General features: G+C 39.7%; 1 pseudogene; it reads left to right on the top strand.

The window, feature by feature from the left end:
• The first annotated feature begins 1,013 nt into the window (after positions 1-1,013).
• The window catches only part of LOC118758011 (high mobility group protein B3-like), a 116,838-nt pseudogene continuing 90,579 nt past the window's right edge, over positions 1,014-27,272 (top strand).

The raw sequence follows: 27,272 nt of genomic DNA on the forward strand, positions 1-27,272 counted from the left end.
TGACTAACATAAGGATACCTGAAAAATTTCATGGAAAATGGAATTAAAAGATAAATTTATTTTGGCATATAATTTCTTAAACCCCTGCATTTTTCTTATAATATGCATTTTCCTTGAATTGCTTGGTTACCTCTTGCATTGTGTCAGACATTGTTATCATCATTCCATTTGATAATCATGGAATTTCATGATTCACAGAAGTTGAATTCCCCAAGGGCATGGGCTGATGATCAGTGGTGGGTGCAAGACTGGAATAAAGTGCCTGCCTTCTCTTTGGTAATAACATCACATTCCTTCATTGGCTTGCTTCATTGTCACTTGGAGAATGTGTTAAAGGCCTCAACAGTGAGGACATTATAAATAAAAGCATACAGTGTGTTAACAGTCTATAAATTAAAACTGGAGGAGGTTAAAGTTTATCTCCAAAGATAAACTAATTTGGCTAGTAACAGGCTCTTTAAAAGAGAAGTTTTTTTAAAAAACAAACAAACATGAACAAAACAAGAAACCATGAATCAAACTGATTACTAACAGGCAATGAATAGTTAGGCCCTGAATCCTCTGGGAATTCTTGGAGTAGTGGCAAACGTTTGGTTCAAGCGGCAGTCCTTAAATGGTTGTGAAGTAGGACTAGCCTTGTGATGAAGCTGGCTGTGATGTTGGCATCACAAAAGGGCACCAATTCAAGTCCCCACTGCTCCATTTTTGATCAATAAAAATGACCTGGAAAAAGCAGTGGAAGCTATCCCAAGTACTTGGACCCCTGCCACTCAAATGGGAAACTGGGAGGAAACCCGTGGCTTCTGCCTGTTGTGGCCCTTTGTGCGGCGAACCAGCAGATGGAAGATCTCTTTTCCCTCTGTCTCTCCTCAATTCTCTTCTCCCCTATTCTCTTTCCTCCCCTCTCCTTTCTCCTTTCCTCTTTTTCTCTCTATCCCCCTTCAACCCTCCCTGACTTTCAAACAAATATATCTTTTGAAAAAAAGTTTATAGATTGGCAAACATTAGTCAGGATGGCTAGAGGTGACATCAAGAAGCCAAAGGGCAAATTATGTGCTTATACTTTATTTGTGCAGAAATACAAAGAAGGATGTAAAAATAAAATCCAGAGACCCCGGTGAATTTTCCAAGAGGTGCTCTGAGAGATGGAAGACAACTTCTGGGAAACAGAAATCTAAATTGGATGAGATGCCAAAGGTGGAAAATAGTACATCATGACTGGGAAATGAAGGATTATGGACCAGCTAAGGGATTCAACATAAAAAAGATTTGAATGCTCCCGAAAGACCACCATCTAGATGCTTCCAATTCTGTTTGAAATTCTGCCTCCAAGATCTACAAAGCCAGAACTGCCATTGGAGATGTGGCCCAAAAGCTGGCAAAGACGTGGACTAACCTGAGTGACAATGAAAAGCAGACACACATCACGAAAGTGGAAAAGCTGCAGAAGGATGAAAAGAATGTTAGTAACTGTATGCTTAAAGGAAAGTTTGATGGTGCAAAGGCTCGTACCACCACTGATCAGAAAATGTGGAAGAGGGGACCCAGCATGATAGCTCAACAGGCCAATCCTTTACCACAAGCACCAGTATCCTATATGGGCATTGGTTCCAGTCCTGGCTGTTCCACTTCCCATCCAGCTCTCTGCTTACTGTCTGAGAAAATAACAGGAGAAGGTCTGAGGCCTTGGGATCTTGCCCCCACATAGCGACTGCCAGGAAGCCACTGGCTCCCAGTTTCAGATCAGCACAGCTCTGGCCATTGTGGCCAATTAGGGAGTGAACCAACAGATGGAAGACATCTTCTAAGCAGCTTGGAACAAAAATGATACATTTTAATTAAAAAAAAAAAAAAACAGAGCCTTCAATGACATGCCCCACAAAAAGCCCAGATTTGGACATTCTGGCAGTGCTGGGGGTGTGAGAAGCACCCATCCTGAGTGATTACGTTGAGCCAGTGGAGAGGGTGACAACCTCCCTTGTCCTTCGTTCGCTTGCAATGGAAGAAGTTGCCACTGATGAGGACTGAGAAGGCAACCAGGGTCAAGGGAGCACTGGAGTCTGTGTAAGTTCATTGGACACAGTGGCAGGGAACTGAAACAGATGATCCATGGCTTCCCCAAGCACTCCTCAGCTACATTCAGTTTTGGGGAAAAATCTTTACTTTTGAATTGAAGTTTTCCTTTGCTAGAATTTTCAGAATATTATGAGAGAGAGAATTCATCACGACTATCACCAGCTTTTCTGAAGGCAGCTCCAAGTGCTGAGCAAACAGCAGGGTTCAATCACTTCAAGTCATTTGGAAAGTGAATAGCTCTAAGTTTCATAGGCCAAAGGGGAACTTCTTCTTTCTGTCAACTGAGATGTTAGGGAGAATAATAAGCACCATTGGAGTTACAGCAAAGATTGAGCCGTGTACATAGGAGCTAACAGAGCTGAGAAGGGAAAGCATCGCAACTCCTAAAGGAACACAACCATCCCTGCTTATCAACGGTTTTGCTTTCCGCACTTATCACAGTCAATTGTGTCTGAAAACATGTGGAAGGTTCCAGAAATAAGCATTTCATGTTTTAGAAACTGATATTCAGCCTATTGTTGTGACTGTTCTATGTTACTATTAGTTGTTTTTGCTCACCTCTTCCAGTGTCTAATTTATAGCTACATATTTGCAGGAAAAAAAAACACTCTATATAGGGTTTGGTGCCATCAGCCCTTCGGACATCAGGGTATCTTAGAAAGCTCTTGTCATGGATAGCAGAGACTACTTTACGACAAAACACTTTCTATTTTTCTTGTAATACATTCAGCTTCCCACTTTACCTCATGTGGCTGATATGGTAGGCACTGTAAAACCAGTGCCTAATACCCCTACATGAGTTCCTTCAGCTGTCAGTGGGGCATGGCTTTATATCTTCGGGGAGAGACAGGCATGTCTAGGAGTGCACTTGTTTCTTACTGCTTGGATTCTGCTTGCCCAACTCCTTGAGGCTTGGGGTTATACTATTTGGATATAAGAGTTATGTCACTGCCCAAGACTACTCCCTCCCACAGAGGATGCATTAGGAAAAAGCGATTCCTCTCCCTGAGTGTTTCATTCTGCTAATGGAACTAAGCACTTCACATCCATGCCTTACTTGCCTTATTTCTGCTACCTTTTTGAAAATTAGAAGAAAAACCATATCAAAGGGAAACACAAAGCCAACATTTGCTCAAATATACTAAACTTAAGAATTGGTTTACGAAGCAAATGTGTATAGACTGATAAATATAAAAGGGTTTGATAAAATGACAAAATACTGAACTCAGAGCATCCCGTGGGCTAGTTCCTTCAAGGGATGGATTATTCCCTTTAAATTCTAACAATATATTAAAACAATAAAATTTTATAAAGCAGATTAATAATTATTTTCATAAAAAGAAATGTATAAGCCAATCTCATTTATTAATCTGCAAATATTCATACATAAACTAAAATTATATCAAAACCATGCTCCATGATCAGAAGAATGAATCCAGGAAACAAACTTGGATTAATATTAGGAAAGCAAATACCGCAGCCTATGGAGCTCGATCAGATTATAATAATAGAAATTTAAAATAACTGTATACTAACTGAAATGAAAATGGAAAAAATTAGCAAAGCATTATCTTGATACCTCAAAAAAGAAAAAAAAAAGAATACATAAGCTTACACATAAATGTTTAAAATATACCATTGATTCAAACAAATTATCTTAAAAACAAATTTTGGAAGTATATTGGTTATCTGTTGCTGTACAGCAAATAATCTGAAAGATAACAGTTTAAAATACTAGATTTGGGGCAAGTATTTGGCGCAGAACTAAGACGCGACAACAGCCACCTATATCAGAGTGCCTGGATTTGAGATCTGATTCTGCTTCTAACCCTGGCTTCCTGACAATGCATGTCCTGGGAAGCAGGAAGTGATGGTTCAAGTATTTTAATCCCTGCCTCCCATGCAGGACATCCAGACTGAGTTCCACGCTCCTGGCTTTGGCCTCGTTTGACTTTTCTATTGCAGTCACAGGGGGGATGAACTAGCAGATAGGGGCTTTCCCTCTCTCAATCTGACTTTCCCATGAGCAAAAGGAGTAAACATTGTTAGTGCTCAGAGGTTTATGAGTAAGGAAATGAGAAGTATTTTACCTGACCAACTCTGACTCTGGGTCTTTCATGAAGTTGCCATTTAAGATCGTGGTCAGGGTTTCAGTCACTTGAAGGTTAGAATGGGGCTATATTATCTAACTCCAGGGTGGCTCATTCACCTTGCAAGTTAGAGCTGACTGTTGACAGGATGCCCCTGTTCCTTTCAATTATAGGAATGCTCTTGTATTCTCACAACACAACATAGCACTTGGCATTCCCTGCGGTGATCAATAATGGAAAACTTTCCAGGCAGAAGCATAATGTCTTTCAACATTCACAAAATCCATGTCCATAATTGCCCCATGATGACAAGGGTTAGCCTTATTCAATATGAGAGTAGGCAACACAAGGCAAAAATTGTTAGCAGCCTCTTGGATACCGGCTCCCTTTGCTATTTCCTAACATAAATAACATCTATCTTAAGTCATAGACAGCCTCATATTCCAAATGAAAACACTAGAAGATGTTCCAAAAACTCAAGAGAAAAATTAAAATATTTGCTACAATATAATCCAGTGTATTTTAGTGCTCGCTTCGGCAGCACATATACAATATAACCCAGTGTATTCTAGAAGTTTTAGTTAGTACCATTTGTTGTAATGACAAAAATTAATGGGCTTCCTAAACAGTTAAGAAAACTGCTTTATTAAGATATGTGACAAAACTAACAACTATAGAGGTTCGTTGTGTTCTTTGACAGATAGAGTAGCAATGAAAACATTAATGGCTTCCAAAATAATCTGGAAGCTTATCATAATTAGAATAATCACCCCAGCCATTTTTAAAAATTTGCTGCTAAAGAAATAGGATCCAAGAGGCCTGCACAGAGAGGACCTAGATTGGCCTCCACCACAGAGAACAATCAGAATCGTGAAGGAAGCACTGCATTGCTGGGAAACTGACTTAGGGAAATTTCTGTTAAAGAAGCAATGGAAACTGTCAACAGAACAGCTCCAACATCGTCAATGAACAGATCCTCCAGTCACAAGATCAACAAAGATATCTAAGCATTCAATCGCAGTATGTAGCATGTGGACACCAGTGGTACAGAACATCTCACCCAACAGCTGTAAAACAATTCTTCTTGGGCCCAGAGGCGTGGCCTAGCGGCTAAAACTCCTCGTCTTGAAAGCCCCGGGATCCCATATGGGCGCTGGTTCTAATCCCGGCAGCTCCACTTCCCATCCAGCTCCCTGCTTGTGGCCTGGGAAAGCAGTCAAGGACAGCCCAAAGCTTTGGGACCCTCTACCCGCGTGGGAGACCCGGAAGAGGTTCCAGGTTCCCGGCAATGGATCGGCGCGCACCAGCCATTGCGGCTCACTTGGGGAGTGAATCATTGGATGGAAGATCTTCCTCTCTGTCCTCCTCTCTGTATATCTGGCTTTCCAATAATAATAAAATCTTATAATAAAAAAAAACAATTCTTCTTGCAAGCAAATGGAGCATTCTCTAGGATAAGCTGCATATTAGGCCACAAATCAAATCTCACCTAATCAAAAGAAAACACGCCAAATGGCCTCTCTGACCACAACAGATTAAAACTAGAAGTAAGTCAACAAGGAACACCATAGAAAAGTTTGAAACACACAAGAAATGAACAGCATGCTCTTGAATGACCAAAGGATTACTGACAAAATTTAAAAGGAAATAAAAACTCTTGAAATCATAAAACAAAACAACATACCAAAACTGAAAAACCCTGAAGAGATAAATTCCTATATGCATACAATCTATGAAGATTAATCAGGACAATGTAAAAAATCTGGAGCAGATCAATAACAGGTGATAAGGCTGAACAGTAGTTAAAATATTCCCATTAAAAGAGGAAAACCTCTAAGACTGTGGAATTAGAAAGAATTCTACAAAACACTTAAAGAGTAACGAGTTCCAAAATTTCTTAACTGTTCCAAAATATTGAAAATTATAAAACTCTGTCAAGAATTAAATTTTTATCAGACCAGTATTACTGATACCAAAACCAAAGATACATCACAGAAAAGAACTACAAATCAGTATCCTCAATAAACACAGATGCAAAATTTATCAACAAAATATTTAAAACCACAATCCAACACTAAATCAAAAAAGATCATACACCATTAGCAATTGAGATTTGTCCCAGGAATGCAGGAATGGCTCAACATTTGAAAATCAATAAATGGGGCCCAGAGGCGTGGCCTAGCGGCTAAAGTCCTCGCCTTGAAAGCCCCGGGATCCCATATGGGCGCCGGTTCTAATCCCGGCAGCTCCACTTCCCATCCAGCTCCCTGCTTGTGGCCTGGGAAAGCAGTCGAGGACGGCCCAATGCATTGGGACACTGCACCCGCGTGGGAGACCCGGAAGAGGTTCCAGGTTCCCGGCAATGGATTGGCGCGCATCGGCCGGTTGCGGCTCACTTGGGGAGTGAATCATTGGACGGAAGATCTTCCTCTCTGTCTCTCCTCCTCTGTGTATATCTGGCTGTAATAAAATGAATAAATCTTAAAAAAAAAAAAGAAAATCAATAAATGTGAGAAATCAAATCCACACAATGAAGAAAAGTGTATGGTCATCTCAGGAGAGACAGAAAACACATCTGACAAACTACCACATCCTTTGATGATTAAGCAGTTTCAACCATTGATATAAAAGGAACAACTCAAAATTATAAAGGCTATATATGTCAAACCAACACCAAAATCATCCTGAAGAGGGAAAACACAAAAGGCATCTCCCCTGCAGTGTGGAACAAGCCACACATGCACTTTCACTCCTCTTACTCAATACAGTATTGGAAGCATTAACAATAGCTATTATGGAGGATACAGAGAGGGCATCAAAACCAAAAAGAAGCAAGTCAAAACATCCACTTTGGGGAAGACAAGCTTTTGTACGTGGGAAAAATTCTGACTCCACCAAGAAATGGTTGGAACTGAAAAACCAATTCAATAAAGTCACAGGAAGAAAGCCAATATACAAAAACAATAATATTCTTGAATGCCTTTACCTCATCCCCTCTCACCCTCCCTTTTCCTTCTTTTCTTATATTTCTTTTAACTTTTATTATGAAATACTTTCAATTTATGTTATACCCAGAAGCTTAAATGTTCACTAAATAAAGAACTAAACTAACAGTTGGGGAAACCAATGTTCTTCATGATTATAGACAAGTCCTATAATAATAATGAATTCTCAACATGCCAATTCATAGTTCATATACATTACGTTACTTTTACTTTTTGTGTTATTTACTACAAATCAGGGAACACATATGATACTTTTGGGAACTGGCTCATTTCACTCAGTGTAAAGGTCTTTAATCAGTTAGTCATTAACATTTCCATAGAACAATAATGATGCCGCAGAAAGAAAAAGCAATGAAGAAATCACAGTCACAATATCTACAAAAAATTTAAAGGCTTAGGAACAATTTTAACCAAAGAAGTAGAAGACAAGTATAGCAAAAACAAACAAACAAAAAGCAAAAAAACTAATGAAAAAAACATTAAGGCTACAAACAGTAGAATATTCCATATTCTTAGAATGAAATTTAACATCATTTAGTGAGAACTTCTTATAGCAATCTAGAGATTCAGTGTAATCCATATCAAAATATCAATGTAATTGTTAACAGAATTAGAAAAAATAATCGGAATATACACTTGAAATCACAGAAAACCTAAAATAGCCACAGAGATTCTGAGCGAAAAGGTAGAGAGGGCAAGAGAGCTATACAGTGAGAGAGTGAGAGAGAGAGAGAGAGAGCAAGAAAAGGAAGATAAGGAAGAAGGGAAGAAAGGAAAAAAGGGAGGGCCTCATAATATCTGCCTACAAAGCATATTACAAAGCTATAGCAACTAAAACAGTATGGCTACATGAAAAGTGACAACTAAATCAATGGAGTAGAAGAGGCAACTCAGAAATTAATCCATATGTGTATATACATACACACACGTATACACATATATAATAATTCATATTTGCATATACACACATATTAATTCATATCAGAAACTAATGCATATGTATACACATATATTTATATATTAATAATATATGTTAATATAATGGTATGCATTGATCCAGATATGCAAAAGAATGGATTTAGAGCCCCAACTTGCAACATATGCAATAATTAAACCAAGGTGGGTCAAAGGCTTAAATATAAAAACTGAAACTACAGGGGCTGGCAGGTGACTCTACAGGCTAATCCTCTGCAAGCAAGCACTGGCGTCTCATATGGGCACTGGTTTGTTGCCTGGATGTTCCACTTCCAATCTAGCTCCCTGCTTAAGGCCTGGGATGCTGTGGGGGATGGCTCAAGTTCTTAGACTCCTGTGCTCACGTGGGAGACCTAAAGAGGCTTGTGACTTTCAATCAGCTCGGCTTCAGGTCAGCTCAGTTCCAGTCACTGTGCTCATCTGAAGAGTGAACTACCAGACGGAATATCTCTGTCTGCCTCTCTGCTCTCTGTAAGAATATTCCTTCCAAATCAAAATAAAATAAATCTTTAAAAAATAGAGCTGAACTATAAAATTACTAGTAAAAAGTAGGGGAAATCCTTTAAAACATTGGTATAGAAACTGATCTTCTGGAGAAGGAGTCAAATTAGTGAGAGGGATTATTTCAAACTCAGACAGAAGACAAGCAGTAGAGGGGAGAGACATGAAACAAACTGTGCGAAAATACTTGCAAGCTGTTTATTGAACAAAGGAATAATATCCAGAATGGATCAGGAACTCAAAAAAAAAAATCAAAAACAACTAGTCTGCTTAACAAATGGGCAAACACCCAGCAGACAATTCTCAGAAGAATAAATGCAAGCATTCAACTGATAGACATTACTAGTCATTAAGGAAATGCAAAACAAACAAACAAGACAAATAAGCACTATCATCTCACTCTTTTTTTTAAAAAAAATAGATATTGTCAGGACAAATGAACAAATGCTGGTGAGGATGTATGTGGAGAGAGGGAAACCCACTATATAAGAACCACAGTCTATTCAAGATCTTGTTTTGTAAGGCTAAGAACTCATGTCTTTGGTTGACACCCATTATCCAAACTCCTTCTGTCTGTCACTCTCCATGCTCAGCCTCTAGTAATCACCATTCTATATTCACATAGTTATTTATTTATTTGTAGCTCTCATAGAAGAGCACATGGAGCCACTACAGAAAACATTATGGAGACTTCTTCAAAACCATTAGTGGAACTGCAAAATGATCCAGCAATCCCACTCCTAGGCATATACCCAAAACAAACACTTGGTATCAAAGAGAAGCTTGATACACCATGTGTATGGAGGCATTATCCCCAATAGCCAAGATATGGATCAACCAAGGTGCCCATCATCATTTGAATGGATACGAGGCAAGATGGCAGCATAGGGTACAGACACGTTTGATAAGACAGAGAATCTTTAGACAGGGTGAAGTACAAGAAGCAGATTACAGGGAAAAATAGGGGTCAGGCAGCAAGCAGGAGGCACCTGGAGCCCCTCTGGACATAGCGAAGCTGCAGCGGCAGCAGAGCAGTGTTGTAGTGGACAGAAAAACCCACCAGTGGTTGGCGAGTAGCAACTCAGATCCGGCGATCCGTTTCCAGTGCCACCAGACATCCAGCAGTGGGTTCTGCTTAGCTCTTGTAACAGCCAGGTAGGAACCTGGATCCGTGTGGGGAGCTCGGGAGGCAAGTGCAGTCTGGGACCTGCCAATAATTCTGGGTGAATTGGACCACCCACCAGCAGAAAAAGAGTAGGAGACTCAGGGCGCCATCTTGTGTGGAGAGGCGGAACACGGAGTTGATGGAGCAGCACAGAGGAGGCTCATTTCTTGCTGATCACAGGGAACTGATCCAGTGGGGAGGGCAGCACCAACTTCACTCCCTGAAGGGTCTGTGTGGTCCCTGGAGCTGAAAGCCAGCAGCTGCAATTCTCCAGCAGTGTCCCGCCTGGCGCCATCTCAGGTAGCAGGGCAGCAAGTGCGGATCTCAAGTGAAGGTCTAGGGTGGACTTGCTACTAGCTAATTGCACTGAGCTGAACCCACAGCGCCAGCCTTGCAGCCTGCAGGGTCTGTGTAGTCCCTGGAGCTGACAGCTGACAGCCTCCTGATCATTGTTGGTGCCCCTATGGACACCATCTTGGACAGTGAGGCAAGAGCTCCGAACACTGACAAACTGCAAGAGGAGACGTGATAAACTGTGCATGTGCTATTCAGTAGCACTCAGATATCAGTGTCATGGGACCAGGCACTGTTAGACTGAAAGGAGGACAGCTGAGCTGCCCGAGAACTAAGCTGAAACAAAATCACCTCCATCTTAGAACACTGCACTAGCTCCACAGAAAAAAACAGTCCCAGCAAGGCACGCCACCAACTCCATCCGAAATAACTCCAGGAGGTACTCAGACTTACTGGCCAGCAGGGAGCGACAAGACTGCTGCTGCCTACAAAATCAGTGCCGCCAACAAAGCAATTATTCAGGACAATTGTGTTTTCCAAATCCAGGGCACTGACTGAACATAAAAATCAATTTGTAGAACTATAGGTAATACATCTTAGACAAGATTCTGTCAACCAGAATGGCAACTACAAAAAGTTAAAGCAAAGACAAAGGCACTATGAATGTTACTGAAGATTCTCCAGCAAAGGAGCAAAAGCTCCACCCACCCTCAGAGTTAACTGAGGAAGACACTGAGAAAATGGGGGACACAGAATTCAGAAAACTCATTATGAAGCTTCTGATCAACAATGGGAGGCACATACAAGATTTCAAAGAATTTAAGAAATATATTACACAAGAAATAGCAGTAATAAATCAAATCAAGGCTGACATATCAGAAATTAAGAACACAGTAGAGCAAATTAAAAGTACAGTGGAGAGTTTCAAAAATAGAATGGAAGAGGCAGAAGAAACAATTTCAGAATTGGAAGATATTTCCTGTCACCATGAAGAAACAAACAAAAAGCTGGTAACAGAGCTGGGTCAAGCTAATAAAAGTATCCAAGAATTTAAAAATATGATTAAAAGGCCCAACATAAGAGTTATGGGAGTTCCAGAAGGTGCAGAAAGAGCAACTGGGATTAAAGGTGTATTCAATGAAATAATAACTGAAAACTTCCCTAATCTGGGCAAAGAGTTGGAAAACAAAATACGGAAGGGCCACAGAACTCCCAATATAGTTGATCAAAAACGAACTTCACCACAACACATGATAATCAAGCTCTCTTCAGTTGAACAAAAAGAAAAAATCCTTAAATGTGCACATGAAAAAAGTCGAGTGACATAGCTCTCACAGCTGACCTCTCAGGGAAAACACTACAGGCCAGAAAAAATGCAGTGACATATTCCAGATTCTAAAAGAGAAAAATTTTCAGCCCAGAATAACTTATCCTGCAAAGCTCTCCTTTGTCTTCCAAAATGAAATAAAATTCTTCCGCAATAAGAAAAAACTTCAAGAATTTATCTCATCTAAATCTGCCCTACAAATGACACTCAAGGATGTCCCCAAGAAACAAAAAAGAAATAGCAACTACCAAAAACAAGGCAAATGTGGAAAACATCCCACTAAAAGGCTAACAAAAGACTCAATCATAGAACAACACATCGCTAAAATGACAGGACCAAACTGCCCCTTATCCATAATAACTCTGAATGTAAATGGCTTAAACCCATCAGTGAAACGCCATAGATTACAGGACTGGATCACAAAACAAAACCCAGCTATCTGCTGCTCACAGGAGACATATCTCACCAAGGAAGATCAGAGGAAATTGAAAGTGAAAGGATGGAAAAGATATTCCAAGCAAATGGTAAGGAAAAATGTGCAGGTGTAGCCATTCTTATATCAGATGATACAGACTTTGATGTGAAGAGCATCAAAAGAGCTGAAAAAAGATATTACATAATGATCAAAGGATCCATTCAGCAAGAAGAGATCAGCATAATAAATGTATACGTGCCAAATGCCAAAGCATCTAGCTCCATGAAACAAATATTAACGGGTTTAAAGGGAGAAATAGACTCCAATACAATCATAGTGGGAGACCTTAATACCCCATTAATATCAATGGACAGATCAAGAAACAGAAACTCAGCAAAGAAACAATAGATCTCACCCAAACTCTAGAGCACACGGACTTAGTTGATCTCTATCAAACCTTTCATCCTACAGAGAGAGAATACACTTTTTTTTCATCAGCACATGGAACCTTCTCTAGAACTGACCATGTTATAGGCCACAAAACAAGTCTCAGCAAATCTTTAAAATTCAAAATCATATCATGAATCTTCTCAGACCATCAAGGAGGGAAGCTAGAGACCAGGAAGTTAAAACACCCAGGAAGACTTGTAAACACATGGAGACTGAATAATATGTTACTAAATGAGCAATGGGTTAGCGAAGAAATCAAAAGGGAAATTTAAAAATTGCTTGAAACAAAGGAAGGCATCAACACAACATTTCAAAACTTATGGGACACAATCAAAGCAGTGTTAAGAGGAAAGTTCATCTCAACCAATGCTTATGTTAAGAAATTACAAAGGCACCAAGTAAATCAGCTAAGCTTACAGTTGAAGGAACTAGAAACACAACAGCAAAGCAATCCTAAGACTAGTAGGAAAAAAGAAATCATCAAAATAAGGGAGGAAATAAACCAAATAGAGACCAAGAGAACTGCACATAAGATTAATGAATCAAAGAGCTGGTTCTTTGAGAAAATCAACAAAATAGACTCTCCACTAGCCCAACTAATCAAAAAAGGAGGGAGAAAATGCACATCAATAATATCAGAGACGAGAAAGGAGATATAACAACAGATACCTCAGAAACACTAAGAATCATCAGGAACTATTACAAGCAACTATATGTGAACAAATCAGAAAACCTAGAGGAGATGGATAGATTTTTGGACACATACAATCCACCAAAATTGAATCAGGAAGCAATTAACAATCTAGACAGCCCAATAACATGCACTGAGGTTGAATCGGTAATTACAGCCCTCCCAACCAATAAAAGTCCTGGACCAGATGGCTTCACTGCTGAATTCTACCAAACATTTCAAGAGGAACTTATCCCAATCCTACACAAGCTTTTCCAAACAATAGAAAGAGAGGCAATCCTTCCAAACTCTTTCTATGAAGCTAATATCACCTTAATACCAAAGCCAGATTGAGAAACAGCAGAAAAACAGAACTATGGACCAATATCCTTGATGAACATAGATGTAAAGACCCCCAATAAAATACTAGCCAACAGCACAGCAGGCAGATCATTCACCCGGACCAGGTGGGATTCACCCCAGGCATGCAGATATGGTTCAACATTGGTAAATCAATAAATGTGATACATCACATCAACAAATTGAAAATAAAAACCATATGATCCTCTCAACAGATGCAGAGAAGGGATTTGATAAAATCCAACACCACTTGATGCTGAAAACCCTAAGCAAGGTAGGCATAGAAGGAGCATTCTACAACACAATCATTTGAATGGATAAAAAAATTGTTACACACACACATGAAGCACTACTTACCTACAAACACTAAAATAGTATCATTTGCAACACAATGGAAACTGAAGAACATCATGGTAGGTGGAATAACCCAGGCACAGAATGAAAAATACCATATATTGTCCTTTATATGTGCAGATATAAAGGACAAGATAGATGAAATTCAATCTAAACACATGATGACGATTACCAGGGACTGGGAGGAGTGCAGAAAATTTAAGGCGTTTAAGTTATTGGTACCCATCAAGCTCATATTGAAGAAATTAGTTCCTAGTGTTACACAGCACAGTAAAGAGACTACTGTTTACAATAACCTTATCTATCTAATCTATTTTCCATACTATGTGTATATACGTATATACACACATATTTACATAGTATTTTTTCCATACACATATATACATAGTATAGAAAAAATAAAAGGCATAAGCTTAAACCCTTCAGTCACAAGGTAACGTCAAAGAAGGAAAAACACAGATGACTTTTGATCAGCACACTTTGCATACATGCTCTGATGTATCACACTGTAAGATATCAATGTGAATGATTATTGTTAATAAAATTTAAGAAAAATATTGGCAAAAGCATTTGTAAAGTAATGTTAAGTTATCTAATAGGTAAAACACCCAGGTTCAGTTTGAAAAAGAGGACCAGGGATGCCCTCTTGCCAGGTACTAATATATTTTGGAAACATAGTTGCCAAGCTTAATACTGAAGCAAAAATAAAGAAATAAATCAAGGTCACAAACTAAGTAGTCTGGGAATAATCCAACATATATTAATTTAAATAATAATTAAAATCTTCAAAGCAGTATAATATAAATATGTAAGAAGTCCAAATAACATCATCAATTGGACAAGAAACAAGAACTTTTTAAAATATGATAATGGAGTCTTTGGTTAGAGATATAAAAAACTTAGCTGAAATAATCAACACTGAGTACTCTTATTGGAATAGATCCATTTTGGAGTGATCTCAAAAGATACAACATCCATACCTTCAAATCTTTCCAAATTCTGACCTATTCTTCTTCATGTACAGAAAATAAGTATTAACTAATGTCAAGTTTTCTTCACCATTTCCAAGTTTCTTTTTATGAGTTAGTTTTAACTATAACCAAGCTTTCAGGGAAACTTTCTTCCTGCTTCCATGGGGACTGATCCCAAGAAATAAAACAATGTATTTGAATCTCCTCAGTTCCCCTTAAGTCAGAAATCTAGCTCAGGCTTTGAAAGTTTCAATTTCCCACAATGTTTGAATCTAACTCTCACATCAAGTTAAGCCTTTCCTCATTTATTACCTACTTTTCCCTAACAACATGGTTTACACACAAGAAAGGTGGGATCTTAGAATCACTGAAAATCAGACATCTTTTTTTCTCAATACATTGAAACAGTCATTGTCAAAAGACCCAGGATGTTCAGGCAGAAAGAAAGACAGATGTAAGAAGACAGATTATCCTTTCATTAAAAAAAAAAAAAAAAAAGTGTTGCTATTTGTTAACAGTCCAGAAAGCAAAGCTCAGGATGATGGAAGAGTTAGTGTCAAGGGCTTTCGCTCCTTTTGGAAACCAATGACTTCATCTTTTGTGAGAACAAAACATTATGGTGAACTCAAAAATAAACACCTTTCCATGTGAACCCAGAGGAAAAACCCTCAATAAGAAGCTGATGTGTTGATCTGACTTGAACAGCTCAAGTCAGTGTGCAACTTTGTACACCTGAGTGAAATTACCCATGGTTCTGTCTGTCCAGTGAAGTATTCAACTCCCTCCCAGGCCAGGACCTATGTTTTCCCCTTAACTGCTTGAACTCACTTTTGTATCTTCATGTAGTATCAGAATTACTTGGGAGTTTCCAAAAACCAACCAAACAAAACAACAACAAAACCCAGACATATGGGCTCACAAAATGAGTAAACAGACTATTCCAAAAGATTGTAAAATGAACCAAGGTTGAAATTATGGGCCCAAGTCATGGCCTATCACAATTGTTCAGAATGTTTTTTCTCTGCAATTTAACATGACACCGCTATTTCTGATATTAAATATTAAAATGTAATAACTAAAGATGTTTTAAATGTTTTTCTCCTTTCTCATGTGTCGCTGGAATATACATCTTCTGTATTATTTTCTGGAATGATAGGCTCACATTCATGAAATGGTACAGTTCTTGGTAAATGGTTTAATCTTCCCAGTACCTACACTTTCTGTGTAGATTAATATTAAAGTGTGTGACAGGCACAGTTTATTATATGGCAGACACCCTACATTCACTTCATATGTACTTGAACTCAGTCCCCACAGCAGCCTGGAGGTAAACAGCTGCATGAATGACCCCATTTCAAGGGAAGAATTCACGTTACAGTGTTAATTTTGAATACACTTGGGGCCACTCTACAGAGTCTTAGCTGAGCCTGAGTTTCCAGTTCCTGTCTGCTCTGTTATTCTACATCTTCCGCTTTATATGGCATGCCTTTCTCAACACTTTCAGAGTGAAAAGTGCAGCAAGTAGTTTCACTAATGAAAAGAGTTACATGTCAAATCTTTGCATCTTTTTGTGAACAAACTGTAAGTGGATCGTTTTATTGTTGTTGGTTGGACAGGTGGTTTGCCCAGAGGCCCATCAAAACAGGAGTGTTCTGGTACATCTACTCCACTGAATATTACTCAGCCACTTTTAAAAAGGATAAAATTCTGCCATTTGCAACCAAATGGTCCAACTAGAGACTATTATAGTCCATGAAATAAGTCAATCACAAAAAACAAACATCATTATGTTCTCCTTGATATGGGACAAATTTCATGCAAAATAGAAGATCAATAACTCTTTCAATACTGTGTTTGCTACATGTTTGCTACATCTCAGGGGTTAAATATTTTTGTTTTTATTTTCATTAATGCAAAAAAGTTTTTGTTTTTCTTATTAATTTCCTCACTGAGTCATAGGTCACACCATAGCATCATTTGCTTCAGGAAGGCCTTTGATTTTCTTTTTTACTTCTTCATTGACATTTGGTTGTTCAGTAGCATGTTATTTAACTTTGTGGTGTTGTACATTTTCTATTTTTCTCTGTTGATATTATTTCATGGCTTTTCATTTAAGGGGATGTACACTAACTGTGAGGTAGAGACTATCACATACAGATGTGAAGATACAATGCAGTGTGTATCTCTACTTACAAATCAAGGATGGACTCCCAGTGAAACTGTTGAATGTGTCTTGACAATAGGATGCTGGACTCTCTGCCAGTGTTCATGCCTACAATGTGAGGATACACTTATACAGCAGAATGATGGACTTATGACTGATTGTGAAGGAATATACTATTGTAATGACATGAAGGAAATTAGTAGGGGGCAGGGAATTGGGGAAAAGTGAAGGGAAATCTCAGAGCCTATAGAACTGTATCATGGAATAATAAAATAAATTATTTTTTAAAAAAGTATACCTGGAAGGCCTGGCACAGTATCCCAGTAGTTAAAGTCCTTGCCTAGCACATGCTGAGATCCCACAGAGGTACCAATTCTAATCCCAGCAACCCTGCTTCCCATCTAGCTACCTGCTTGTAGCCTGGGAAAGCAGTCGAGGAAGGCCCAAAGCCTTGGGACTCTGCATCCATGTAGGAGACCTGGAAGAAGCTCCTGGCTCTTAGCTTCAGATCAGCTCAGCTCTGGTCATTGCTGCCACTTGGGGAGTGAACTAGCAGATGATATCTAGTACCATGGAGGGCAAAACAAATTGGACAGCTCTCCTGTCCAAGTATTGACAGCAAGTATCTGGGTGAGTGGAGACTAGGAGGCGGACAATATCAGCCAATCGATCTTGGAAGGATTTCTTCAACCTTGGACTATGAAATCAACAGCATCTCAGGACTATGCAGCTCACTTAAGCAGTACCCTCAGAACATGCTCCACATCGGGGACTCTGGAATGACATCAGGTGGCCTTCTCCTATCCCTGGGTTAATGTGGTTGAGCTGTTACGAGTGACCCATATTCCTTCTCTCCCCGTTTTCCCAGATACAGGAAAAAGGAGGCAGTTGTCTCATCTAATTTTCCTATTCCTTGACCCCCCTCACCCATTTCCCACATGGACCTGCATCCTTCTCAACTACCTAAACATCATCAAAAATAAAACAAATTCATTATTATCTTTTTGTACAAGTTCTGCACTATGGCCAGAGATTGCTTTGTAGATGAGGGTGCACGTTGAATCTCAAGTGATTCACCATTACACTTTTTCTTACTTTTTTTCTCTATGTACCTTTAAGGATGTGTTGGACTTTTCCTGCCATGTATAAAGAATGACCCATTAACCAGGCACACATAAAATCTGCACGAACTCTTTCTGTAAACTCTGTGACTATACATTGGGCATTGTGTTGGCTTATATCAGGAATGCTAACACAGAATATAGAATATGGTTTAAAATCCTGACAGATTTCTCTACAAACTCTTCAAAACAATAGAAAAAGAGGCAACTCTCCCAAACTCATTCTATGAAGCCAATATCACCTTAATCCCAAAACCCGACAGAGACCCAACTGAGAAGGAAAACTACAGACCTATTTCTCTGATGAACATCGATGCTAAGATTCTCAACAAAATCCTAGCCAACAGAATTCAAAAACACATCAGACAGATCGTTCATCCAGATCAAGTAGGATTCATCCCTGGAATGCAGGGATGGTTCAACATTCGGAAATCCATAAATGTGATACACCACATTCAAAAACTGAAAAACAAGAATCACATGATAGTATCAATAGATGCAGAAAAAGCTTTCGACAAAATCCAACACCACTTCTTACTAAAAACCCTAATCAAGGTAGGCATAGATGGAAAAATCCACAACATAATTAAAGCCATATATGAAAAACCCAACGCCAGCATCATACTGAATGGAGAAAAGCTGGAACCCTTCCCACTGAGATCTGGAACAAGACAAGGATGTCCACTTTCTCCACTACTATTCAACATAGTCCTAGAGGTACTCGCTGAGGCCATAAGACAAGAAAAAGAAATCAGAGGAATCCAGATGGGAAACGAAGAAGTCAAACTCTCACTATATGCAGATGATATGATTCTTTATGTAGAAGAGCCAAGAGACTCAATACAGAGACTGCTAGAACTTGTACGAAAGTTTGGTAGAGTGGCAGGGTACAAAAGTAATGAACAAAAATCAACAGCCATAGTGTATGCGAGCTGCCCCAAGATGGAAAAAGACTTAACCAGCAAGATACCATTCAAAATAACAGAGAAAAGTATGAAATATCTGGGAATAAATCTAACCAAAAATGTAGGAGACTTATTTGAAGAAAACTACAAACTGCTTAAAAAAGAAATTGAACAAGACCTCAAAAGATGGAGTAACATCCCATACTCCTGGATAGGTAAAATCAATATCATTAAAATGTCTATACTGCCAAAAGCAATATATACATTCAACGCAATCCCAATCAAATTGCCCAAAACATTCTTCATGGAACTGGAAACAATGATCCAAAGGTTCATCTGGAAGCACAAAAAACCACGGATAGCTAGAACCATTCTCAAGAACAGGAAGTTAGCAGGGGGAATCACAGTTCCAGACCTCTGGACATACTATAGGGCAGTGGTTATCAAAACAGCGTGGTACTGGCACAAAGATAGAGAGGAAGATCAATGGAGCAGAATAGAAACACTAGAAGGAAACCCACACAGATACAGCCAAATAATCTTTGACAAAAAGACAAACGACAATCCAGGCAAATGGGAAGGTCTGTTCAATAAATGCTGTTGGGACAACTGGTTCATAGCCTGCAGAAACAAAAAAATAGATCCACATCTCTCACCATACACTAAGATCAGATCTAAATGGATAACAGATCTAAACCTACATCCAGAAACCTTCAAACTTTCAGAAGAAAATGTTGGAAACACACTGGAACACTTAGGGGTAGGCCCTCACTTTCTAAAAAAGACTCCAAATGCAGTAGAAATCAAGACCAAAATAAACAAGTGGGACCTCATCAAACTAAGAAGCTTCTGTACAGCTAGAGAAACAATCAACAAAGTAAAAAGGCAACCCACAGAATGGGAGAAGATCTTCGCACACGACATAGGTGATAGAGGGCTGATCTCCAGAATATACAAAGAGCTACAAAACAACCAAAATGTCAAAACAAACAAGCCACTCAAGAAATGGGCACGGGAAATGGGCCAACACTTCACAAAGGAACAAACCCAAATGGCAAATAAACATATGAAAAAATGCTCAAGTTCCCTGGCAATAAGGGAAATCCAAATTAAAACATCTATGAGGTACCACCTAACGCCAGTAAGACTGGCCCACATGAATAAAAGCACCAACGACACTTGTTGGCGAGGTTGCAGGGAAAAGGGATCCCTACTCCACTGCTGGTGGGGCTGCAGGCTGGTACAGCCTCTATGGAAATCAGTATGGAGAATATTCAAACAACTCAAATACAACATACCATATGACCCAGCAATAGCACTCCTAGGAATATATCCAGAACAATTGTTTTATGAGAAACCAACATGCACTCCTATGCTCATAGCAGCACAATCAGTAATTGCAAAAACATGGAAGCAACCAAAATGCCCATCAACAGAGGATTGGATAAGAAAGCTATGGTTCATCTACTCCATGGAATACTACTCAGCTATTAAAAAAAACAAAATGCAGTTCTTTGTGGCCAAACGGGCCAAACTGGAAACCATAATGCTAAGGGAAATGAGCCAATCCCAAAAGGTTAAATACCACATGTTTGCCTTAATTTAAGATGATATGATGTTATGTATAACATGTTATGTTTTGAATGTTATATGTTGTGTATAAACTAAAATTGAAGTATAGGTGAGGTGGTCACAGAAGGTGGCTGGGAACTCGCATTTACTTTTAACATATTGGCTACTCATTACTATGTCAATTAATTCCATAATGATGTAAATTTTTGCTGATGGTATGTTGGAGCTTCCAATTGACTGGGATGATACTCTGCTGGCTCTGTCTTCAGACCAGAGAGGGTATACCTAAGAAGCCGTTGAACTTGACTGGACAATAAGATGTTGGACTCTATGTTTGGTATACGCTTGCAATGGGGGAATCTCAGCTGAACTTGAGCTGTGGTTATGCAACAAGGTGGAGGAATCCACCATGGTGGGAGGGTATGGGGAGGGGTGGGAGAACCCAAGTATCTATGTAACTGTGTCACATAATACAATGTAATTAATGAAGTTAAATAATAAATAATTAAAATAAATAAATAAAATCCTGACAGATTTCAAGTCATTCAAAGCCCACAAAAGCAAATTCTGTCTTGCACAAATCCCTGGAAGAAGCTTGTCCCTGACTCTTGGGAGCCCTTAGCCTGCATTCTGTTACGGACAATACAACACAGGGCGAAGGAAGGCTGATGAGAAAGACATGGTTAGAATAGACATCAGGAAAAATGAGAAGGCACCTAAATCTGTGAGGCAGAACTGAAACTACACTCATTGACTTTCAAATTAAATTGATCTCTAGAGATAAGCCATCCTTACTCACCAGTAATTAGGGATAATTGCTTATGCTGAGCTATTTTAGTGCAGTGATACGTGTTATATTATCATTACTCCAGCAAATATGTGTATAGAAAGTCCCATTCTTTGATGTTATCCATGAGATAATAACACCTGAATGGTAAACTTGATAGGTGAAATTTTAAATTAGCAAACTGAGGCTCAGCCTTGTGAAATTTGAAATTTATAAGTCTACAACTAATATCTCCTTGAGGTTTTTCCTTCATTTATTTATGTGTTAAATATCTGTTCTCTCAAATTTTGATGCTCTGGGTACCTTTTAACATATTTTCCTTTTTCCTGCTTAGGTCTTAGCCCAATTTGCATTTATAAAACAATTTCATATAAACATAATTGAAGCCTTTTCTCCCTATCAATGTGTTGCTGCTAAGTTTTCCACTTCTTCTTTAATCAAGCCCTAAAACTATAGCATGAATTATAAGATCATAAAATGAGAAGTGACCTTTGAGTAACTCAGTGCATGCAAACTAATGAGCAAATGTTTTACACTTTTTAAAAGTGATCCCAGAAAACCACTTACATCAACACAGAAAATGCTCTCTTGAATTGCTGATGAATGTTGCACTTATCTCTGGAGACAAAGATACTAGTGATTAATAAAAGAGACAGCAAAGTCGTATATTTGGACGGTTCTGGCATCTTAGCATTTTCAAACACTGAAATTAATCTGAGGATTAATGGTGGAGAAGGTTTGGGAGGCAACTTTGGAGTGCACATTTTGCAGGATAGAGTTAAAGAGAGGAACTAATCTTCAGGGTGAGAGAAAGGAGTCAGCAAAGGGGAGATCATAAATTCTCTGGGGCCCATGTACTTAGTTTGCAAAATGGCCCAACATCTGGTATTTTGTTGTATTGGCCTGGATTTATTGGCTTATTGAATTTCACAGAGCATAAATTATGCCACAATCACTCAGACAATACCAGTTATGCATTTTGTATTCATTCATCAAACTTTAAATATCACTGTAAAATCACAAAGACTGTTGCCAGCCCCAGCAGTCCTGAGCCATTTTGCAGCAGGATGTCTGGCTCTGTGCACAGTGTACCATCCTCATCCTCATCTGGTGACTACAGAAACCAGAGAATAATAAAGACAGGTCATCTTCACATTTACTACCAAGTTTTCAGTGCTGGAGTCTTCTAGAACTAGGTTGGCTACCCGAGGTTTGAAAGAATGAATTAACAGGAAAGCTACAAGGAGCCAAGAATTATGGTTTTTTGTTTTGTTTATTAGAGGAGCTTTCATTATAAAGTTGGATAAAGGCTTCCTGAAACTAGTTTGAAAACACCTGTTGAATATAGGATGATAGTGACAGCTGGATCTCTTACATGGTGTATTTCTACTTGAGGGAAGACTTTACAGATTTAATGCTAAACAGAGGTGCTCTACAAATATGGACAATGTCTTCGGCTCTTCTGACTGCACTGGGTCCCACAATCCTGGTCCAGATCCACAGCACCTGGGTCTGATATGTTGTACACTTTCCTTCCTCTTTGGGGGTTTTCTCTTCCTTCCTTGGTCATTACACATCTTGCTCTCATGAGTTCTTCTGTGGTCATTATACAACTCACTTCCACTCTCAGGCACTGGGGCTGGTATTATGACCCAGTGGGTTAAGCTGCCCCTTGTCATATCATCCCATACTAAAGTTCTGGGTTGGTTGTCCTGCTTAAAATCCAGCTTCCTGCTAATATGCTTGGGCACCTGCCACCAGGCTCCTGGTGTGTTTGGCCATTTATGGAAGGCGGGGTTGCAGATGGGTAGACCTCTGCGTCTCATCCCACTCTTCCTTTCAAGTAAATAAATCTAGAAAGTTTCTTTTGTATAGCTCAGTAACATACAGTGACGGTCCACTGCTCATCACAGACCCTGGCATGATCTCTCAGAGCATCCCTTGTCTTCCCTGTGCTATAAGTCACAGCATCTCAGGATTCCCTGTAGGTCAGACATCCACTTTCCATGGTGCACATGACACTTCTCACAACATACAGAATTCCTGCAAGTGTGTTTGTACATACAGTCATCCCAACCAGCAGGAAAGCTTCTTACTCCAGACTCCTGGCCCTAGCCTTCCCTCGTGATGTACTCAGCCTTTTGGATGCTTGTAGTTCAGCTTTTTCTGAGCTCTGCTGTCCCAGTGACACCAGTATAGGCACCAGCTCCTGCCATATATCCTGTGACTTCCTTACTTGGAGTGTGGCATAGCCTTTCTATTTCTTACAGCACAGGCATGAAGTTAAGGGCAGAGAAAGTTTAAAATATTTATTGACTGAAATCCACACTTGATAGATCACATCCTTTAATACATGAAACTATTAAATTAGTTGCTTCGATAAAGAATGAAATAATTTCTAATCAAAGCTGCAAGCACTAAAAAAAAAAATCCCTCTATAATACAGGCAGCATGAACGTATAAAGATGGTCCTTGTTCCATTCAAAATGATATCTCCAAATACTCTAGCCTCAGCATTTACATAAAAATTGCTCACTGCCTGTTTCCACAAATGATTGGAACAACATCACCGATGCTAGCCAGGATTCAGGAAGTGATTGTGTCTCTACGCCCTTACTCTTGTTTCTTATGTCTGCAGAATTTTCCACTTTATTTGTGTTTATTTTCTGATTGGAGTTTGTTTTTCATATCATAGCAATCTAAACAGTAAGTTTAGTTTTCTCGATTCCTACAAATACTATTACATGAGACACTTTTATGGTAGGATCTTTAATTAAATGTGATTATATTTTATAAAGAGGAGACAGGAGAGTAATATCTCACAGTACAGGAGATAACTGGAAGTTAAATCTCTGTCTTCAGAGTACTTCAGAAAGTTGGGAAAAAATCCTTAAAAGTATGAGTTTATTTTGATGCAAAAAATGCTGTTGGTGCAATTTTTTCATAACACATAGAAAATGTGCATTATGAAGAAACAAGTCACGGGTTTCAAAATTATTTGCACCAAAAAGTCACACTTTCAATTTCACTTTTGCCTGAACTTTTAAATTTTTTTATTTTAAAATCTATCAGCAATAATTGTACACATTTATGGGTTACAGTGTGACATTTCAATATAATGTGTATGGATCAAAACAGGGTAGTTAACATTTCTCCTTCATTGGCATTATTTCATGATTAGAAGTTAGAGACCCTTTTCTTCTATTTTTTTTCATATACTACAGCTAAACTTGTTGTGAAGTATAGTCGCCTAACTATGCTATGTAATACTAGGCACTGACTTTGAACTTTATGCAGTACCCTCTGACACCTAAGCCACGCTCAACACTCCCACTAAGGGGGGTTCACACTGGCTGATTTTCTTCCCTGTCCGGACTACTCACTCTTTCTTTTTTCATACTTCATACTTCAGAGGCTGCTCCTGGGACCTTCCCACTCCCACTGTACCACCAAGCCTGTCTTTCCAGCCTTGCAGTCTAAATTCTTCTTGCAGAGCGGATAGTTACTCCTGCTGACCACATTGCCCTTGTGCAGTGAGAAAGCCATCTGAGAACTCAATATTGTCCTGTCACCAACAAGAATTCTGCTAGCAGCTCAAAATAATGTTTTATTCTAACACATAAACAAATTATGAATGCTCCTTAACTTTAAGAGGAACCTTTATATATAAATCATTCTGTTGATGCTTTCTTCTGTGTTTTGTTTGTTTAAGGTGCCTGGAGCTAGTTGGAAATTACTTATTTGCAGAGTTAGATTGGATTGTAAAGCCATAATTTCATTTGCATGAATATTTCACAGTTTCCCTAAAGCATGAATCTTCCTGAAAATTAATACAGAGATTTTCTGTAACTTTCAAAGTTCCTGAGCAATGAAAAGTCAACTTTAAAGTACAAGCTGAAAATCCGCTGAACAAAATGTTTAAAATTAGGAATGTTTTGGGTTTGGGGTTTATTTTTCTCTGGCTCATTGCTTGTTTGCTTTTAAATTTAGAATATTTGCATATACTTGTATATAATAAGATATTTTGGAGACAGGACCAAAACCTCAACACAAAATCTGCTTTCACAACTGATACTCATAGCCCAAAGGCAATTATTTTTAGTGTACCTGTGTTTTAATGTCATCACCTGAGGTTAGATGTCCAATTTTCTACTTGTAGTTATACATAATGTTCAAACTGTTTCAGATTTTGGACTTTCATATTACAAAAATATTCCTCTGTTGAAATTCTGATCTGAGAAAGACTCTTGGTAATGTGATGTGTACTGCCTTCAACCATCCAAGTTATTGAAGAGATAGATCATTCTTTGTCTTAAAAATCTAAAATATTTCTCTGACTAATAAGAATGCCTGGAAGAAATCTTTTGGTGAGTACATGGAGGATTAAGAAAAATATAATCTTAAGTGTTAATCACAAAGAGTCATGTAAGGATCTTGGAGATTTAAACTCCCACCCCACCAGCACACATAATTGTGGCTGGCAGGAGGGAGGACAGCCTAGCCTCCTGACCCAGGACCTGCACCCCACCAGCTGCTTAAACGCAGCTGGCAGCATCCTGAGTCAGGTGGCCAAAGGGCTTTGCCTGGTGCTACTGGTGCCTAGCCACCCTGCGACTAGCTCTGGGTACCTGGTGGTGTGGGCCTATGAAGGGCTGCTGGATGACACAACTGGGGGCATGTAGGAACCTGAGGGTTCATGTCCAGGTGAGGAATGACTTTCAAAGGACTTCAATGGACATTGTCACTGTTCTAGCAGATAAGCAAGGGTGCTCAGACTGAGTTGTTTGGAGCAGGAAACAAGAGGACCTTTAAGGATCAGATCAATGTACTAACTCACCTGAGAGGCTTGAGCTGGAAAAGTTGGCATTTACCATCACTGAATCCCACTCACAGACACACACTGAGGCTGGAATGGGGGCCTTCCTGGCAGGGCTGGATCAAGGCACCTACCGGTGAGAGTTGGAACAGGGAATGGGTTTTGTGTGGCTGGGCATGACACTAATCAACATATGAATAAATCAACACTAGAGGCAGAATTTGCAGGGGTATGTGGGTGCTCACTCCTGCGGAGCAACAATCTCCATTCGTATGTGCGAGAGCTGTGACCTGGAACAGGCCAGGTTAGGGAATTAAAGGGATGCCCCAGCTGATTTGGGGTTACCACTGGTGAGCACTAAAGTATGAATGGGGACAGTGGCCTAGGCAGGACATGGCTGGAGTCTCCCTCAGTGTGAGTGAGGACTGGGTCTGGGGAAGGCTGGACCGGGCTAGACTCCAGCACCCTCTGGTACTTGTGAGAGCCAGCATGGCTGTAGAATGGACTAGGCTAGGTCTTGGCTTATGCTGAAACAATGCTGTTTCTGGGTGTGGACCAGGTATGGCTCGACTGTAGTACCAGTGAGAACCGGAATGGGTCTGGGCTTGTTGGACAAGGCCACTGTTTCTGCCAGGACAAGAGGCAGACAAAGTCAACCCTAGCCAACAACCCACTGGTATGTTCAACATCTGCCACTGGGAGGACACCTGATAGAGGAGCTTGGGAAACTCCTTTCTCAGAATGCAGTCCTTACAGATGAGTGCAAGAACTGAGGCAAGGAGCAGCCCAGACCAGGCCAGGTTACAATACTCGCTGGCATACATGTGGGTCAGGTCTGGGGGTGAGCCAAGCTAAGCTAGTTTATAACATCCACTGGCAGATCTGAGAACCAGGACAGGGTGTGGCAGAGGCCAGATCAGGTTACAACAGCAGCCAGTTCACATCAGGGCCAAGACTGGGAGCTGGCTGGCCCTAGCTAGGCTGCAGAACCTATCAGCATGAGCTGGAATCAGGGGTGGGCTGAACTGTGCCAGACTGAAGCACCAACTGGTGGGTGCTGAAGTGAGGTGAGTCATGACAGTCAGGGGGCAGGGGTTCCAGCTGGGCCTGGGTTGCCTGGTCCGAGTCCTGGGTTCTTGGCCTGCCTGTATGATGGTTGCCAGTTCCGTGAGCCCCATGGGTGGGGGAGCCTGGCAGGGTCTGGGTTACCTGGCTCCTGGCTCGAGTCCATTGCCCACCTGCACAGTGGTTGCC

This window comes from Ochotona princeps, chromosome 12 (assembly GCF_030435755.1).
Source record: "Ochotona princeps isolate mOchPri1 chromosome 12, mOchPri1.hap1, whole genome shotgun sequence".
NCBI lineage: Eukaryota > Metazoa > Chordata > Mammalia > Lagomorpha > Ochotonidae > Ochotona > Ochotona princeps.